At 38.8% G+C, this 18,920-nt stretch overlaps 1 protein-coding gene and 1 non-coding gene across 2 annotated transcripts in view; one reads left to right on the forward strand and one right to left on the reverse strand.

Moving 5' to 3' along the window:
* Positions 1-18,920, forward strand: part of GPC6 (glypican 6) — a 1,076,096-nt gene that overhangs the window by 679,088 nt on the left and 378,088 nt on the right. The gene's annotated exons all lie outside the window — the stretch shown is intronic.
* On the reverse strand, positions 9,971-10,097 carry LOC132413994 (small nucleolar RNA SNORA71). The gene has a single exon (XR_009516874.1). It is a non-coding gene; the product is annotated as a small nucleolar RNA SNORA71 (small nucleolar RNA).

Below are 18,920 nucleotides of genomic sequence, written 5' to 3' on the forward strand. Positions count from 1 at the left end.
TTGCATGATGAAGACATGGCTAAACATATTCACAAAAATTTTCTAAAAGAATTCACCTTTGAATAAGTAATTTATTAACAAAATCACTAGAGAATAAGAGACTTGAAAGAAACTAAAATATGAGATGTAAACTTTGGAAGTTTCTTTTACTGAGCTAAAATATTTTATATTCTAAGGAAAACCACAGTCTAAACTCAGATAAATTACCAAAAAAACTTGTGAAATATAACTTGTTTGAAATATAGGGATTATCGGTAAGGAATCCCTTGTTACATTATGTACCAAATTATTGAATGCCACTAAAAGAGTTCATGAGTCATATTTAAAACTTTGCGCTTGGAGCAAAAGGAAGCTCTCCTACGCTACTGATAAAAATCACTTGAAAACACATCTATTGACCAAAAATCAATGTGACCCTCCTGGATTGTCTTTTATCTTAAGGAGAGTGTAGTTTAAGACAGATGATGGTTGCAACCCAGAAATACAGAAGATATGCAGCTTAGAGTGGCTTTTGTCTTTCCCTAGGGAAGCTTAGACTAGGGCCTTCTGGGGCTTTAGTGACAGTCTGGAAGCAAGAGGGCCAGGGTGGAAAATACCCACTAAACTATGGGATTCCTCCCTCTCCTTACCTCAGTGAAGGATCACCAGCCCCAACGACTGTGTCCCAATGTCCTTCATCTTTGATTTTGATAGCTAAGATGCCACGATATAGTAACCCTCATGCTGGGCAGCAGGAATATTTAGCATCAGGGCAGTGACAGCGTTGGGAATGGGAAGCTCAGACCGGTTGGATGGCTCTGATGAGGACAGACCCATCTCATAAGGCAGAGAAGGCTGACAAAATCAGACAGGGTGTTTGGGCCCCAGCCTGGACTGAAGAACTGGTGTCCTGGCCTACAGATGAAGCCACAAAGGCCAGGCCCAGTCATACTAATTAGGCAAATGGAGCCTCGCAGGCAGCAAAATGGTAAACCCTCCCCAAGCACACTTCACCCTGAATTGGCAAGATTTATTGCCACCCGCTGTCTAATGACTGAGGTGCTTGCTAGGACTGGTTTATTGGCTTAGGGCAGAGCTGGCAGATCGAAGGTCTTCAGTGACATCCACTGAGCAAGCCTAAAAAAAAAAAAAAAAGAATAGGGATTGATAGCCTCTGCGTATATGGATTTTTAATTTGGGATTATTTAGTTTCTTCAGGGAGCCTGTGAAAGTCCCTAGAGATCTTTATAAATAGAAAGGGTACTCGGTCAGAAATCAGGGAGAGGAAATCAATCATTTCTGGAGATGTTTTGCATCCTATGTGGCGCTTTCAAGTTTTCCCTGTATGGCATTTTCCATCACTTTACTTTGGGATGCGTAAACCTTCATGAGGTCATGTCCCTAAGAGCATAAATCCCAGAGTAGAGACTTCCTGTTAGTTCTCTCCCCTTCTTTTTGAAGCTACTGAAGACCCCTGTTAAAAAATAAATATAAATTTTAAAAGGTTGTGTCCCGCAATTATGTGACTGCCTATTTTTTCCTTCCAAATTAGAGAATGCTATTGGAAAACTTCTGAAAAGCCAAAAAAAAAAGATAATAGGCCCCTTGCCCCAATGAGATGCAAATTCCAGGTGCTCGCCTGGGCTGGTTCACTAGCTAAATGACTCTTTCATAGAAGCCTTGCAAATTTTTATCTCAGCAAAATGAAAGATTTCTGTAGGTCATAAAAGATGTCTCTCTTTCTCTGATGGTCACAACTCATTAGTGTTAAATCCGCAATTGTCGAGATTCTACTGAACTAATTCAATTACGATATTTGGTCTGCAATTGGGATAAACTCTTTTCCAAGGGACAACAGGATTAGAACTTTAGTTGGGATAATCAGGTGCCTCTTGATGTAGTCAACTGAGCCCAAGAGAATAGCATGATTTTCCACTTACTTACGATTTTCTATAAAAACGAGAATGTGTTTTTATTCTGTTTTGTTCTGCAGTGAAATAGCAAAGCATAGCCATTTCAGAATAAAATGTTTAAAATAACATATACTTAAAGTTTTAAGAAAATGGTAACATCTGTAAAGATTTGAGTGCTTTTCTCATTACTATTTACCTTGTTTCAGTTATTTTAAGTCAAAGTTTCTTCATGGGAGATGTACAAGGTCAACTTCAGAGAGATCGTTGACTCTCCCACCCAAAGTGTGTGTGTGTGTGTGTGTGTGTGTGTGTGTGTGTGTTACTGAGGAGGAGGTTGTGAGGTTTTCACCAGGTTCTAAAAGGGATGCATGATCCAAAAAAGGTAAAGAACTCAGATTTGAAATGAAGCCTACGGTCCTCTCTGCCTTTCTTCACAGAAGTAGTCTCAGGCAGGAGTAGGGTAGTTCTTCCAACTTGCTTGGAATCCTTTCATGTGTCTGGGTCAGATACACCACTTGGCTCCAGAGCATCGTGGCTTCAGAGTAGCTTTTCCTCTAACTGCTTAAACATGATCTTCTCCTTTGGTGCCATAGCAGCTCCTAGTTTCCCAAGAGAAGTTTAACTTTCCCAAGGGTCTCCTTTTGACAGCCCCTCCTACGCCAATTTCCCGATTTCCTCATCGACAAAAGTCACACAGCAGCCTGATGCCTTGGGAATTTGTGATTCCCCAATTGTTTGTTCCATTAACATTTATGCTAAGGTCTTTCTGTGATTAAAAAGTAATACCCATTTATTACCCGCTACCAAAAAACCCGGAATAGAGAGAAAAGGTCATAACAGTATAGTAACCATTACCCATTAAGCAGAAACAATGACTTTTAAGCTTTTTAAAAACTATTTTCTTCCATATAGCTATAATATTATGTACACTTTGATAATGCATTATTGTATATGGTTACACATATTTAAGCAAAAAAATGTAGGTTACACTCTATGTATCAAAGCAATACCTGTTTTAAACAGAATATAAAATAGGTAGGTGGCACAGTAAAGGGGTGTCATTCTTGGTATGAAGTTGGACTGTTTTTTATTTAAAAAGATAATCACCCTCCTGCCGTTAACAAGATGTTTGATGTTTGATTCTTGAATATGGGTGCATCTCGATTCGGTGATATACACCTTTCTTTCCAAAGGAGATCTCTGTCTGACTAGGGTGCATTCAGAGTTTTTTCTTGAATCCATTTACTTATAATTTTGCCATATCCTATTCCGAGTAGGAACTGATTTATTATTAGCCATTTGCTATATTCTAAGCAATCCACATGCATTTTTCTCCTTTAGTGTCTACCAAGATCCTGTGATGTAGGCACTGCTTTTATCCTCATTTTAGATAAAGAAACTAAGGCTTAGAGAAGCTAAATAACTTATCCAGGGTCTTAAGGCCAGGAAGTGGCCGAGTCGGGTAAGCCCAGCTCGCTCTAAGCTGGAAGCCTGTATGCTAATCTGCTTTGCTAGTGGTTTTCAAAGTATGGTCCCCGGACCAGCAGCATCAGCATCAACTGGGACTTGGTTAGAAATGCAAATTCTCAAGCCCCATACTGAACCTATTGAATCAGAAATGCTGTGGGGTGGGACCCAGCAATCCGCACAAGCCTTCCAGGTGGTTAGCTGCATGCAAACCTCTGAGGACCGAGCTTTGCAATAGACTGCAACCAAATCTTCAAATGTAACTGATGCTATACATTTTTTAAAAATCTATGTTTTTTAAAAAAATCATGTTAGACTCGCCAAAGTATTAAGTTAGTGTTTTATTGCTTAAGCATTCAGAATTTTTCTTTGGGGATTCCTTGAGTGTTTTATGCATTAGTTCATAATAATTGAAACTTATAGACCAAGGCACCAGGGCTTTCGGTGAAAATGAAGGCCGGGGCATGGTGACTGAACGCAGTTGGCACTGCCAAACCATCCTTACGTTGTTCATGATGAGCTGGGTTAGGATTCAGCTGGACAGATGACTAAAAAAAAATAAAATGCCGTTATACAAGTCAGGCTTACTGATTGTGAATAAGAAAAATGAAAATGAGTTTTAAAACTGACATATTTTTCAAATTAAGTGGGTTCTTCATTGGAAACTACAGCAACCCCATAATCTTAGTTCTGTCGACCCAATGCGGTTTTCATACCCCAGGGTCTGCTATCTTGATCCCGGTTTTTATGGTTTGGTTTTATTTTTTTTCTTTACTCTGATGTGGCTACTGATGAAGGAAAAACTCATACATTTAGAATCTCACTTACATATTTCTGAAGTCCAAGGCCTTTTGGTGGTAAATGTATTAGATTTTTAAGAACTTAGATGTGCTCGGGTATAATTTAATATAGATATGGCCAGCCTTGGTGTCCCTGGGTAACTGAAATTCAATTTTTTTTAATTAGTATTGGAAGGGAAGACCTCCTCTAGCCGTCGTAATCACATTTTCACTGTATTTTTATTCCTTTCCAGATCTGACTGTCTTAAAATTTAATTACTGTTAGCAAGACCTTTATGAAAAGAATAGAAATATTCTCCTAATAGTGTTAGCATATTAAATGCAATTTGCAGGTGGCCCTCCTAGGATGCCAGCACTCTTCAGTAGAGCCAATGTAGCCACCTTTTTTCTGTCCTGACAGTCCACATGCATTCAACGCACAGATGTATCCTTTCCCTGACTCCTCTGATGCTATTAGAACTTTGTTGTCCTAGTAGTAGAGTGTTCATTCGTTTGTGATAAGATTGTCAAATCTGATATGCATTTTAATGCTGTTTGTATGAATACTATTAAATGTGCTGATTATAGCCCTTCGAGGCCTTAATGCAGACTTGTGTTGGTTTGTTGTTCTGTTTCTTTTTAACCATGTTAATTGTTTACAATTCAAAATAGGAGCATTTTGAAAAAGAAAAGTCAAAGATTGCCCTATAAGAACGTAAAGAAAAAATAGACATGGTTGCAGAAAAACCAAGGAAATAGTGACTCAAGAATTAAAACAAGTGGTTAAAAGTTGTAACTGACCAAGTGTTAAAAGAAATATGTAAAGGGATGTCAGACCTGGAAGTCTGAAGAAATGTGAGGGACAGCTTGTCTGGACCAATGAAGGCTCAGGGCAGTCCCCCCTGCTGCCCCTTGGGTACCATCTCACTTCCGATGAGAGCAGCTGAGTGTCATTGGGTTCTAGTACTCTCAGGCAACTCCTGGCACTTCTGACAGGACAAGGACGGACACCTGCAGCCTTTTACTCACCCCCAAGAGGTGATTTGTCAGCCTGTAGGCTCCTAATTACTTGGAATTAACATATCCCTATTTCTGTGTTTGGTTTTTTTTTTAAATTTATTTATTTTTTTATTTTTGATGGTGTTGGGTCTTCGTTTCTGTGCAAGGGCTTTCTCTAGTTGCGACGAGCAGGGGCCACTCTTCATTGTGGTGCGCGGGCCTCTATCGCGGGCTCTCTTGTTGCGGAGCACAGGCTCCAGACGCGCAGGCTCAGTAGTTGTGGTTCACGGGCCTAGTTGCTCCGCGGCATGTGGGATCTTCCCAGACCAGGGCTCGAACCCGTGTCCCCTGCATTGGCAGGCAGACTCTCAACCACTGCGCCACCAGGGAAGCCCCTGTGTTTGGTTTTAATTGAGATGTTTCTTCCCTAAATCAGAAATAGCGTAAGAATCTAAACAAGATGTCTCTCGCATTTTGATTGTTTGTAATAGTATATCTTCTTTTTTCTTGTAACCAATACAGAGTGTTCTGTTGAATTATAATAAATTAGGGCTCCTAGCCTCCAGTCGGTGACATATTAATTCTACTTTTAAAAAGCGACACCGAGAGTGGATTTTAGCAGAGCTCGGTATATGGCGGTTGTGCACAGGGTTCCAATAGTTTGGGTTATTTAGCTTTCAGCTGCCTCTTAAAAGTGAGTCGGAGAAAACTTGATGTCTGCTTTTCAGAACTAGACCACATTTTCATTCCATTATTTTTAATACGGGATAGTAAATAACTCAAAAGAGCCCAAGTTCATTGCCGTATTTTGCTTTCTGTCAGAGAAAAAGACAGAGAGACAGCTATATGGGCTTCATTGTAGGGTCAGTTAATGAATTTTCAATTCCCATTGCATTTATGCTTTATTATTTAAATTTATAGACGTTTGGGCTGTCATCCCAAGCGATGTGGTTTTTTGCAATTTGCCAAGATGAGAAATACCCATCTCTGACTCTATCAATCATCTATCTATATACCTATCTACCTATCTTTCTACCTATATATCTTCATGTGTGCTTATTTCATTTATATGCATGATGTTCCTTTTGATTTGCAACAAAACTGGTTGGAGAGAACCTAAACCTGATGTTAGCACACTGGATGTTACTTTAAGGATATAAAACACAGTATCTTGATGTTAATAATTTGTGGCACAGAAGGGATGTGCGGAATTCATGGCTGGAAATGGCAACATTCATCCTACCTTCTGCCTCAGCCCACCTCTCTCAGCATCCCTCGTAAGTACTGCTCCCTCGTAGTAAGTACTGCCTACAGCGGTGTCTGTGACCTGCAGACATTCAGTCTCCTGGGAATGCAATGGAGCGGATGAAAAAGTCCAGAGCTGTTAAAAAGAAGCATTATAATATATGAACTCTTAATTGTTTGTTTTCTCCCTGAGCAATTAGTGAAATAGAAGAAAGGCAAAGAATGGAGAGCTTTGGCAACTGTCCAAAGTATTTTATGTTAAAAAAACAAATAACAGTAGAGTTCCTAATCAGATGACCTTAACATTGGGAATTGTCCTGGGTTATCCTGGTGGACCCAATGTAATCACAAGGGTCCTTGAAAGTGGAAGAGGGAAGCTGAAGAGGAGGTTAGAAGATGCTATGTGAGAAAGATTTCATTGGAGATGCAGGAAGAGGCCAAGAACCAAGGACTGCAGGCTGCCTCTAAAAGCTGGAAAAGGTAGTGAAACAGATTCCTCACTAAACCCTTCAGAAGGGAGTGCAACCCTGCTGACTGACACCTTGATCTTAACCCCGTAAGACTCATGTTGGACTTCTGATCTCCAAAATTGTTACATAATAAATTTGTGTTGTTTAACGCCACTAAAAAAAAAAATAGCCAAAGTTTTGTATATCGCAAAGAACGTCAGAACGTGCCCACTTTGAATAAGAAGAGGACATATTAAATGAATTTATTTTTCATTTTTAGCAGTTCTTAAGACAGAATTTTAAAACATGGTCTACAAGTATAACTGAAATAGGAATATATATGAACATATATACATATTTGTGTGTGGATATATATATTTATATACTCCCATATATATTCCACTTCTTTAATACTTAGTCAATCTCTATTCTTTCTTCAAGGTCAACTTAGGTCTCACCCTTTAGCCTAGGCTTTTTTGGTTATTCTAGTCTACAAGGTAAACTCCCTATACTCAACTGGTCTTTTTCTTATAACCTCAAATAGTTCATAATCTAGCCAAAGAAGGAGAAACTTCTTATCTACATCATTTATTGAAAGCATAGCTAAAATCACTTTGTATTTTTATTTTCTAAATACTGCTGACTCCCTAACCATTCTATAAGTACTTTGAGTACATGCACTGATAATTCTTTTCTTTATTTTGAATGCTAATGGTTAATATAGTGCCCTAAAAGTTGATAATGACATGATGATACTGAGAACTGGGAAAGATCTTTTTTGTGAGCCTTAAGGTAGCTCTGATATGTTGATAAAGACACAATGATGTTAGTAGGAAGTGCCCAAAACGTACTTGGATTGAAACGACAGAAAAATGTATGGTGGTCCTAGGGCAGCGTTAGCTGAGAGACCTTTCTAGAGTTATGGAAATACCCTGTATCTGTACTCTCCAGTATAGTAGCTACTAGCCGTGTGGCTATTAATCCCTTGCAGTGTGGCTAGTCACTGAAGAACTGACTTTCTATTTTAATTGACATAAATTTAAATTAAATGGCCACATGTGGCTAGTGGCTACCATATTGGACAGCATGCCTACACTTCTAGTTTGATAGATCACTCTCCAAGTTCTGAGGGTAGGGGAGTAAAGGAATAGGGTCATTTTCATCTTACCTAACAGTCTTGTACCTGAAGCAGTGAATTAATAATGGTAGAGCAGTGGTACCCAAAGAGTGTTCTGCAACTTAGACCAGTCAATGAACTGCTATTCACTAGTCCATGACAGATTGAGTACAGAAATTGAGAGTAAGCATTTAGAAACTTCTATAACCACTTGACATTGATGTAACATCCAAATGTGGAGTCAGGGGACTCATCTCACTGAATAGGGCATAGACCTCTCCAGGTTTTTTCAAGCCTGCACAGTGAGTGCCATCTGGTGTGAGCACAGGCAGGTGCAGTAGGACCATATATTATACTGGCCCATGAAAGATTAGGAGTTTCTAAAAAGCTGTCCTCTCACAGAACAGCTACAAATAGTTTGAGAAGCCCAGGTGTAAGAAGCCCAGGAATCAGAGGCCAGCAGTCTAGTCTATTCACCATAAGCTGGCTAAGTTATACTGACTCTCAGAAAAATAGGTCTTAAAAACAGAAGCACCCTTCGAAATTATAGACTCCAACCCTGGACAACTAACAAATGGAAAAACCAAGTTCTAGGAAGGATGTGACATACCTCAACTCTTTTATCAGAGCTTGAAGAACACTCTTCCTGCCTCTCAGGCAGACTGTTTCTCCACTATGCCAAATGGACTGGGGCCAAGAGACGTCTGATTCCCTAGCACAGCAAATGGAAGCCTAAGAACATGACTACAACACATCCAGAAAACCCACCTTGCAGACAGTGCGTGCCTGTACCAGCTGAGGTTCTCCTCCCCCCTTTAATGGGTTGTCACCAAAGGGAATTTTAAAAACCAAAGCTAATGAGGTATCCACAGGGATTGGTGCGTATGAAAAAACAAATCAGTGGAACCAGCCCTTCTATTAAAGGTTTAGATTTTGAATAAACTATTGAATAATTTCTATGTTTTCCTGACCCATAAAAGGATGGTTTGACTTTTGATTCCCCCCCACCCTTGATTTGTTCTTAGTCAGTGGAAAGATGGTAATGGGATGCAGTGGTTTATGACCTCGTATAAGAAGCCCAGGAAGAATCCAGCTAAGCGGTATTCTTTATATTGGAAATAGCACAGCTGTTTGAGCGAGTGTGTAATGGATAGTGTTGGTGCCACACTCGGATCCCCTGTAGAGGCTTCCAAGACCCACAGCCACACCTCTCTCCCAAAACTGCGCCCGTCACAGGAGCCGTCTGGCTTGAGAAGTTGTACTTGTTTCCCTTCCTCTCTCTCCAGGAGATGGGGGCAATCTGCCACCGCCCGATGGACTGACTGATAGGGAGTTTCCTGTCTCACAGAAGTCTCTGTGTGTTTGGATTGGGAAATAGACAAAAAGGCTGTCCCTTTGCCTCAAGGCAGGATTTACCCTGTGGGGCAGCTCACTCTCCAGAGCTCTTTGTAGGATCAGGCTGAAAGCAGCCTCCAGCTGGAAGCATACCTGTGCTAGCTCCATCCCTTTCCTTATCCTGCCTCTCACTTCCTTACAGATTCCTCTTGAGCGTGTACCCCCAATATACCACTCCTACAAGCATCCCCGTCTCAGGCTGTGTTTCTAGGGAATTTGACCAACAACAGAATGTAAACTAACTAAAACCTTTTAAATAGCTATTAATTTATTACCTCAAATATTTTGTGCTTTGGCTTGAATTCAGAATAATGTTTAATTGTCATGTTGTTAAAAAAAGGAGATATATGAACTTTCAGATCCTTTGGAAATATCTTGAAAAGTCTTCATCTCCTGCCTGATTTTGGACTCATTATCTTTTTTTTTTTTTTCAGTGCTGAGGGGCGGGGATGAGGGTGTGGGATGAGGAAGGGGTGCCATGGGGAATCAGAGAAAACTTCCGGAGGGGAGCCCTCCACTGCCAGCCCGTGAACCGCTAAGGCAGGGCCCTGTTCGGGAAAAGGGGCACTCGGTGAGCACACAGTGCCAGGGACCAGGAAGCAACACAAATCAGTGGGAAGAAAGACATGTACGAAAGCTCCAGAGTTTGCAAGGGACAGGAGTGAACCCTCCAAACACGGGGAAGGGCTTTCAGCAACTCCTCTCCCTGCACTATCAATGACCAGGGCACGGGCAGCCCACGATGGACTCATCATCTTTGCTTCCTGATTTCAGAGCAAAACGTCTGCTCTATCACAGGGCAGGTAGCTATTCCTGAGCATGTGTTAATTGCTCTTTCTTATCTGATGAGACCCCTGGAAAAGTTTCTCAGAAAGAATATAACAACATAGCCCAAGTACATGACTGTTTTCTTATGCAAATAAAAAATACCCCATCTTTTAGAATCAATGAATATTTTTACTCTGTTATTTAGTGGGAGAATTAATCATCCAAAATTTGTCCTTGTAGGGGGAGTAGGAGAAGCGGGCTTTATTAATTTGTGATAAATAAAAATTTGTTTAAAATAAAAAACTTGGGAAATTTAAATTTTCCATTTTGTATTCAAATCATGTCAGTGGCAGAGGAAATGGAATTTATTAGGGAAAATGCTGTGACTATTTGCATAATTTTCTGGTGCTGAAACATGAGAAAGATCTGGTTGCTTATTACTCTAGCCCAGTTTAACTTTGCTTTCAGATGCTCATTCACCAACCTAAGCCTTTCTCTTTCCTCAATCTCTGTGGCACTCACATAAAATATGCACTTAAGCTCATGTAAAAATAATGCATTCTTCCATTTTCCTCCAAATTATTTCACAGCCTCCTGTGTTTGTTAATAAATTAGTTGTCAGTCATCTCTTTTGGTAGCTGTTTCCATTAGAGATATTGTAATGGTGTGGAAGCCACTGAAATTCCAATTGCTGTCTTCAACAATACTTTATTTCTCTTTATTTTATCCATTCATGCGACCCAGTTTCTTACTGATCATTCAAGAAACATCTGATAAATGACGTCTTCCTTTTCTTCTGTTTCCTCCTGCAATCATAATAGTACGGCAGAATCCCTTTCAAATTTGCAGAACTCCCCCGCCCCCAAAGAGTTCTGTGGAATGACATACTTTGGGTGAATACAACTAAACTAGAAATTTTCTATGATCGTGAATGGAAGCAAATCATTGCTAATCATTTCTAACTTTCATCCATTGCGAATAGGGGCCCATGATCTACTACAGTTTAACCAGAGCAAGACTTTCCCATAAAACAATGAAATATACATTTTTGTGCACAATTAAATAAATATTTATTGTCAGCCAATGGGATTCAAAAATGCAATCCCTGTGTTCAAAGCGATCAAATTCTAAAGGATAAGACAAACACAGAAACAAGCATCCCTAATACAAAGTGATTTAGTACCAGATGTTTGGACAAGAGTCTGGAAGCAGAGAGAGGTGGGGGAAAACTTGCCCATCTGCTGTTTGGGAGAGACTTAGGGAGAGGTCAGGGAAGAGTTTTAGTTGCTATAGCTTGAAAATTTTAACTGAAAAGGTTAGTTGTAAAGGTATTAACACTAAATTATTTAATTCACTTATAGATCGTTACTTAGGTAGTTCTTTTTCCTCTAGGTCAAACATCAAACTGTCCCTTTTGTGCTAAGAGCTTTCATTTCTCTCATAACTACTTTCCTTCCGCAGTCACCAACTTAGTAAGGATTGGTGTGTCGTCTAGTGACAGGAAATCCAAAATAAAAATGGCTTCTATAAGATGGAGCAGATTTTCCCAGCTGTTGGATTGTAAAATATACTGTTGATCAAACTCTGTAAAACTGGTTTTTGCTTCAGCAACACCTCCTCTGCCATATGGTGTTGACATGAGTTTATACAAAGACAGCCCTGCTGTTCCTATGGCCTGCCTGCAGCTCTCGTTCTCATAGATCTACTCAAAAGATTTTTGGATGGGCTATTTAGAATTTTTTATTCTTACATTTGAGAAATCCAGTTCCTTCTGAGAATAAAGAGAGCTGTGTCAGTTCTAGGGGCTCCCCTTCTATGGTATGGATCTGGGAGGTGTACATCCTAATTTGGGTTGATATTCCAGCTATTCGTGTCATTGAAGAAGATGTGCCTTTGTCTGACTACCTTTGACTGAATTCATGAGAAAATAAATTTATATTTAATAGGCAATATTTCTGTATTAGTTGATGGTCAGGAAATTAAGAGAATACTAGGAAGATCTTTCACACAAAAGAAAAATTTGTGCAAAACCTGAACACTGGGAACATACATGTTCATAGTAAATGCCAATTTGCCAGTGCAAAAACCAGAACTCTACTTTGGGCAATACTGGGTGCAGCAAATGTAGATGTTTATCTCCTGATGGCCACATTGTATTGAATGTATAATTGAGGCTAAGTGTTGAATGAATTAGCAACTGAATAATACCAGCTTTCAGATATGTGGGCAAATCACACACCTAGAACAAAATACTGTCTTATTAAATTCCTCCTTTAGTTAGTAGCAAAGGCATTTACAGCCCTTTAACGTTATAAAAGCATGTACAACTGTTAAGATGAGTCCTAAAAGAGACAGAGACAGAGAGAGACAGGAGACAGAATTATTCAAACCTCCAATAGTGGGCTTCCCTGGTGGCGCAGTGGTTGAGAGTCCGCCTGCCGATGCAGGGGACACGGGTTCGTGCTCTGGTCCGGGAAGATCCCACATGCCGCGGAGCGGCTGGGCCTGTGAGCCATGGCCACTGAGCCTGCGCGTCCGGAGTCTGTGCTCCGCAACGGGAGAGGCCACAACAGTGAGAGGCCCGCGTACCGCAAAAAAAACCTCCAATAGTGAACATTTCTGAGTGTCTGTGAATACTGTTCCTCGGTATGTGTGTGTGTGTGTGTGTGTGTGTGTGTATATTTGTCACAAGATTTACTTACATCACAAACAAGGAAAATTGTTCTCAAGAGTTCTGGACTGATTAGAAATCCAGACAGTAACTGGTTCTTTGCCTCATGTGAACTAGAACACTAGTTTGGGGAATGAAGAGCAAATGAAATTTTTCCTGAAATCACACACCTGTCTTTCCATAACAGAAAAAAAGTTGAAAGGAGCAAAATCATTTAGCTGGAATTTGAGGGACAATTGCTCTTCTTTTTTTGTACTAAAGAATTATCGCAAGACATTGTCTATTGTTTCAAACACTGGGGCCTCCTGCAGCTCAGAATTGTGCTGGCCTCCTCTGGTTCCCAGGATTGTGATTGATCTCAGCTGTCTTGTTTTGATTCAGTAGCTCCCAGAATAATCCCAAAAGTACATCATCACGGGGCTATGAAGCTACATAATTATTGAGGAGGTGGGCGCCATTTTTCTTTCTGTACATGTTTGACATTATCCGGGGCATTATTTGATGCATGAAGTAGGCTTTACATAAGTAATAAAAAAGCTGTTTTTCTTTTATTGTCGCTCAGTTTTTATCCCTGTAATAAAACAATACCACAGAATGAATGCTCCCAAACTGAAACAAAGATAGCAGAGTAAATAGGATCTCAAAAAGCCAAAAATTTATTCATTTTGCATAATGTGATCATTAAATAAATTTCGTGAAAATTTCCTTTTGCAATAAAGAGAGTCAAATTTATTATAGCACCTTCCTTAGATGACACATAAAGATATTTGTGTCAAAAATGAGATACTTGTGTAGAGAAATGAAGATTCTGAGCAGAGAAATAAAACATGTAGAATTAATTTTTATTAAAGAACCCTCAAATATAATTTCACTGAAACTAGGTAAATGTGGTAACAAAGAGGGGAAAAGCTCTTGCTAAATTACATCTACATGGGCAAACTAAAAGGCATACCTAAGAATTAGCCCTACAAATTAAAACAAAAACTAAAAATATTCTTTCTTTAATTCATTATCTGCATGTATAAGTATTTTTTTTAAATGAGGCAAGGGGCAATATCTTGATAATTATCTCTAACTTTATTTGAATAATTAAATATAAGCCCCAAAATGGCTTCTTCAATTGAATAACGTTTCCTGTCTTCAAATAACAGGAAAATCAAAGTAACTGCTGAATCCAAATAAAATGTTTTTCTCTTATGTAAATAAAGCCCAGCTGTTAACAGTACAGAGCTGACAAGGTAGCTCTGGAATCAATAAGAACAGCCCAAGGTCTATCTCGTTGCTCTGCCATCTCCACACGTGGCTACTTAAGGGCCCAAGAGACTGGTTAAGCTCAACCATCACATCTCCTTTCCATCTAGAAGAAAAAAAGCTCAAAGAATGTCATTTTTTTCTCTTTTTTTTATGCAAGTCAGTGGAGTTTTTTAGTCTTATTAGTCATCTTTTTATTATTAATGTTACCAAATAGACAGCAGCTCCTTGTAGGCTAAAGGTGTGAATTGATCTGTTGCCCAACCCAGTTTCACTTTAAAGAAAAAAAAAAAATTAATGTTGAGTGGCATCATTTTAACCTCAATTTTTTTTTTGTCTTTTATATAGTTACACCTAGAGTTTCCAAAACAAAACTTTGCTTTGTTTTCTTGAGAGGTTCAGTTTCATCAGGGCTACTTGCATATAAATACCTCCTTGACTAGTGAAGTTACTTATCCGTTAATGTATTCATTATTTTATTTATCCCTTAGTGGCATCTAACTTTGAAACACGCTCATAAACATTAAATTCTGTGATCTTACAGATAGTTCATCACCAAATATATTTTCAAGGCCAATGAAGGATGTAACAAAAGTTGTCTTGTGTTATAATTTTGTTGGAAAATTTATTTGGAACAAAGATGAAAGAAGTAGGGTCACTATAACTCTTAGGGTAAAGTAAATAGAAGATAAGAAATGAAAAAAATGGAGAAAAATAAAACTTGGGTAACTTTGGAATAACAGGAATTCAAATATATTTCAGAATATGGCAGACAGCAGGAAAGTGATGACTATGTTATAAACTACTCTCTCCTTCTTTAAACAACAGTTATACTTTAAATATTTTTCTTTTTATTATACTGTTAGAACCTGTTACTTGTAGAGACATATATAGAAGAGTGTAAAGAATAAAAAACTTATTATTCACTGTTCTGTCTCCCAGGGAAAAAATGCTAACTACTCTTAATATTTTGTTGTGTGTTATGTTAGTATTTTACATATATTTATAATTGTGTATATTTTTAAACTGGGTTAATTTTTTTACACACTGTGCTGCAAATCACCTACTCTTCTGCAAATCATCTTTTTTTCAATCAACATGAGAAAATGCTTGAAACATAGTACTAAGCTGTCTTGTAAAGCATGACTTAAATGGTTGCATAGTATTTTTATCATGTGTCTGTTGCAAAATTTAACTAGTTCCATATTGAAAGAGCTGTTGGTCATGGAGTTTAGTGTGCATACACGGTAGCAGACCAGCCTATGTTCCAATCCTGATGACATCTTTACTTTAAAAAAACTTTAGATCAAATTTGACCTTCAGTTTCCTCACTTGTGAAGTGGGACTAATACTGGGACCTACCTCATGAGTGTATGCTAAGGATCAAAAGCAGTGCATAGTAAGGACTTATCCCTGTGAACAAGTTTTTATTGGACATTAGAATATTTCTAATTTTATGTTATCATAAATAACTGTTGACCCAGCACACTGTTGGATGAGGCATAAATTACCAGTTTAATCAAACATACATACATACATTCACTCCCTCATTCGGACAACCTTTATTGAGCAGCTCCCATTTTCCAGGTACTCTTACATTTTATAATGAACCTCTTTATCATGTGCCTAAGAAGAACCAGTTACTATTGTTTTGACAAAAACTTTTATCTGCAGTTATTATATAATGCTAACTCTTAGGTAAATGATGCTTCAAATATCCAGTAAAGATTCTGTGAAAAGATGAGTCTAGAAAATGTAAAAGTGGCTTTAAATCTGACTAGTTCTATGAAAATACTCTTTCTAAAGAGCTTTCCCGGTATTCAAATTCCTGTTTTGATCATTCAGATGAAACTAGTGTCACTTTCCTACGTGTAGGGGCAAAAAGCAATGGAGCAAAAGTGTCACGTTCAAAGCTGTTTCTGCACAACCGAAATGCTTTGGAGCTTAAACATTCTGCAGTCCTTCTTTACTCTTCCTGACGTCTCTTGGAAAGCCTTGTCAAGATAAAGGAGTCAAATGGTACTACATTTATTCTCTGTTATTATTATTATTATTTTGCATCTAAAGAGAGGTTCTTTACAAAATCTGCAAAGACCTGATCAGATCTCAAAGGTAGAATGTTTAATAATGAATAAAATGACCTCAAAGCGGGTGTACCAGTCTCATCCACAAAGGGTCCAGCCCTCTCCCTGCCTCTCCTTCTCCCTTCCCAAGCCTCTCCCACACGGCAGAGGGGTCTTCCTGAATCTCAGATCCCTCCCTGACTCTCTTCTCAGGGTCCCTATCTACTCCATTTCACTGTGTCTCTCACTGATTTCAACATCTGACTTGGGCGCAGGGGTGTTTTTCAGAAATACAGATCCCTGAGTTTCTGCCAGAAACACTGAATCAGAAACATCTGTGTGTGGGACTTGAGAATTGTTATAGGTGATTCTGATGCAGTCCAAAGACTGGCATTTGGAAGTTCTCACCCTATGGTCGGGGTCTGTGAAGCCCCCCCACCCCGTTTTCACCCTATGCTACCCACATGACCTGGATTCTGCCTCCATCACCTCATCTATTGTTATTCCCAGCCCCTTCGTCTGCCACATGCCAGCCTTAGAAATGACAGATGACATTTAGCAAGTATCCTTTTGTGATAGGCCTTCTACTATATAAAAGTACTAAACCAGTTAATATACTTAACGCATAACGTTAAATGACATATATGTGATGTCAGAACCATGGCTGATGCATAGAAAGCATACAGTGAATTTTAATGGAGTATATGTTTAATTAAATATCATAGGTAGATAATGGCATGTACTATTATCTTTCAGATTTATTAAGATATAGCTGACATATACCATTGTATATGTTAAGGTGTATAACGTGATGATTTGGTACAAACGTATATGATGAAATGAGTACCAGTAAGGTGGGTTATCATATCGGTCACCTCACATAATTACCATTTTTGTGTGTGTGGTGAGAACATTTAAGGTTTATTCTCTTAGCAACTTTCAAGTATACAATATAGTCCATATAGTATTGTTAACTGTAGTTGCTATGCTGTACATTAGATCCCCAGGACGAGTTTACTCATCTTTTAACTGGAAGTCTGCACCTTTTGACCAACATCTGACCGTTTCCCCCACCCCCTAGCCCCTGGCAACCATCAATCTACTCTTTGTTTCTATGAGTTCAGATTTTTTAGATTCCACATGTAAGTGAGATCATACAGTATTGGTCCTTCTCTGTCTGACTTATTACACTTAGAATAATGCTCTCAAGTTTTGTCCATGTTGTCACAAATGACAGGACTTCCTTTTTTATGGCTGAATAATATTCCATTGTGTATATGTATATACCACACTTTCTTTATCCTTTCATCCACTGATTAGACACTCAGGTTATTTTCATTATCGCTAGGCTATTGTGAATAATGCTGCAGTGAACCTGGGGGTTGCAGATATCTCTTTGAAATAGTGATTTCATTTCCTTCTGTTATATTGCCCAAAGTAGAATTGCTGGATCATTTGGTAATTCTATTTTTATTTTTGGGGGAACCTCCATACTGTTCTCCATAGTGGCTGTATCATTTTACATTCCCACCCACAGTGCAGAAGTATTCCCTTTTCTCCACACCCTCTCTAGCACTTGTTATCCTTTGCCTTTTTTATCATAATGGTATGCATTTTTTTTTTGTCCTATCCATTCTTAACCAGCTAAGCTCAGACTAGCCATAGATGACTCCCAGTTCCTAGAAAACAACTCAGGCAAACTTCCTATTCGTTTTTTTTCTTTTTTTAAATGAAGTATGGCATGTATTATTTTAGTTAATCATTATAGCAACACTGTGAGGTAGATACCATTATTTTCCCCATTTTACAGAATAGGAAAGTGAGGTCCTGTTCATAGAAAGAGAAAACAGTGACCCAATTATGAACATTTGTCATTCCTTGAATATGCTGTGATTTCTCACCTTGCTGAATAAGGTGAGAAAATTCATGTGCTGTATTCTCACCAACCCCAAATCCCTGACAATTGCTTTCCCATGTAGTCCCTATTCACACTTCATTGGTTGTCATTGCCTGTTTTACACATTGGTTTTGCCAACTAGATTTTAAATTTCTCAAGTGCAGAGATCATGTTTTATTGAAAAATGCATGGCCAAGACCTATACTGAGTATGATACATGGCTATTGTTCAGTAGCTTAATAAAAGAAACAAAATACAGGCACACCTTGTTTTACTGTGCTTCACTGTGTTGTGCTTTGCAGATATTGCATTTTTTAAAAAAATGAAAGTTGGTGGCAACTCTGAGCTGAGCAAATCTCCTGGCGCCATTTTTCCAACATCATTTGCTCACTTCATGTCTCTGTGTCACATTTTGGTAATTTTTGCCATATTTCAAACTTTTTCATTATTATTATATTTGTTGTGGCAATTTGTGATCAGTGCTCTTTGATGTTTCTAATGTAATTGTTCAGGGTGCCACAAACCACGCCCATAATGATAAATGTGTGTGTTCTGACTGCTCCACCAATCAGCCGTTCTCCCGTCTGTCTCCTTCTCTTGGGCCTCCCTATTCCCTGAGATGCAACAATATTGGAATTAGGTCAGTTAATAACCCTACAGTGGTCTCTAAGTGTTCAAGTGAAAGGTAGAGTCACCCATCTCTCACTTTAAATCAAAAGCTAGAAATGATTAAGCTTAGAGAGGAAGGCATATGAAAGGCCTAAGCTAGACCTCTTGCGTCAGTTAGCCAAGTTGTGGATGCAAAGGAAAAGTTCTTGAAAGAAATTAAAAGTGCTACTCCAGTGAATACAAGGATGATAAGAAAGGAAAACAGCCTTCTTGCTGATATGGAGGAAGTTTGAGTGGTCTGGAGAGAAGATCTAACCA

The sequence above is a fragment of the Delphinus delphis genome, chromosome 18, assembly GCF_949987515.2.
Source record: "Delphinus delphis chromosome 18, mDelDel1.2, whole genome shotgun sequence".
Taxonomy (NCBI): domain Eukaryota; kingdom Metazoa; phylum Chordata; class Mammalia; order Artiodactyla; family Delphinidae; genus Delphinus; species Delphinus delphis.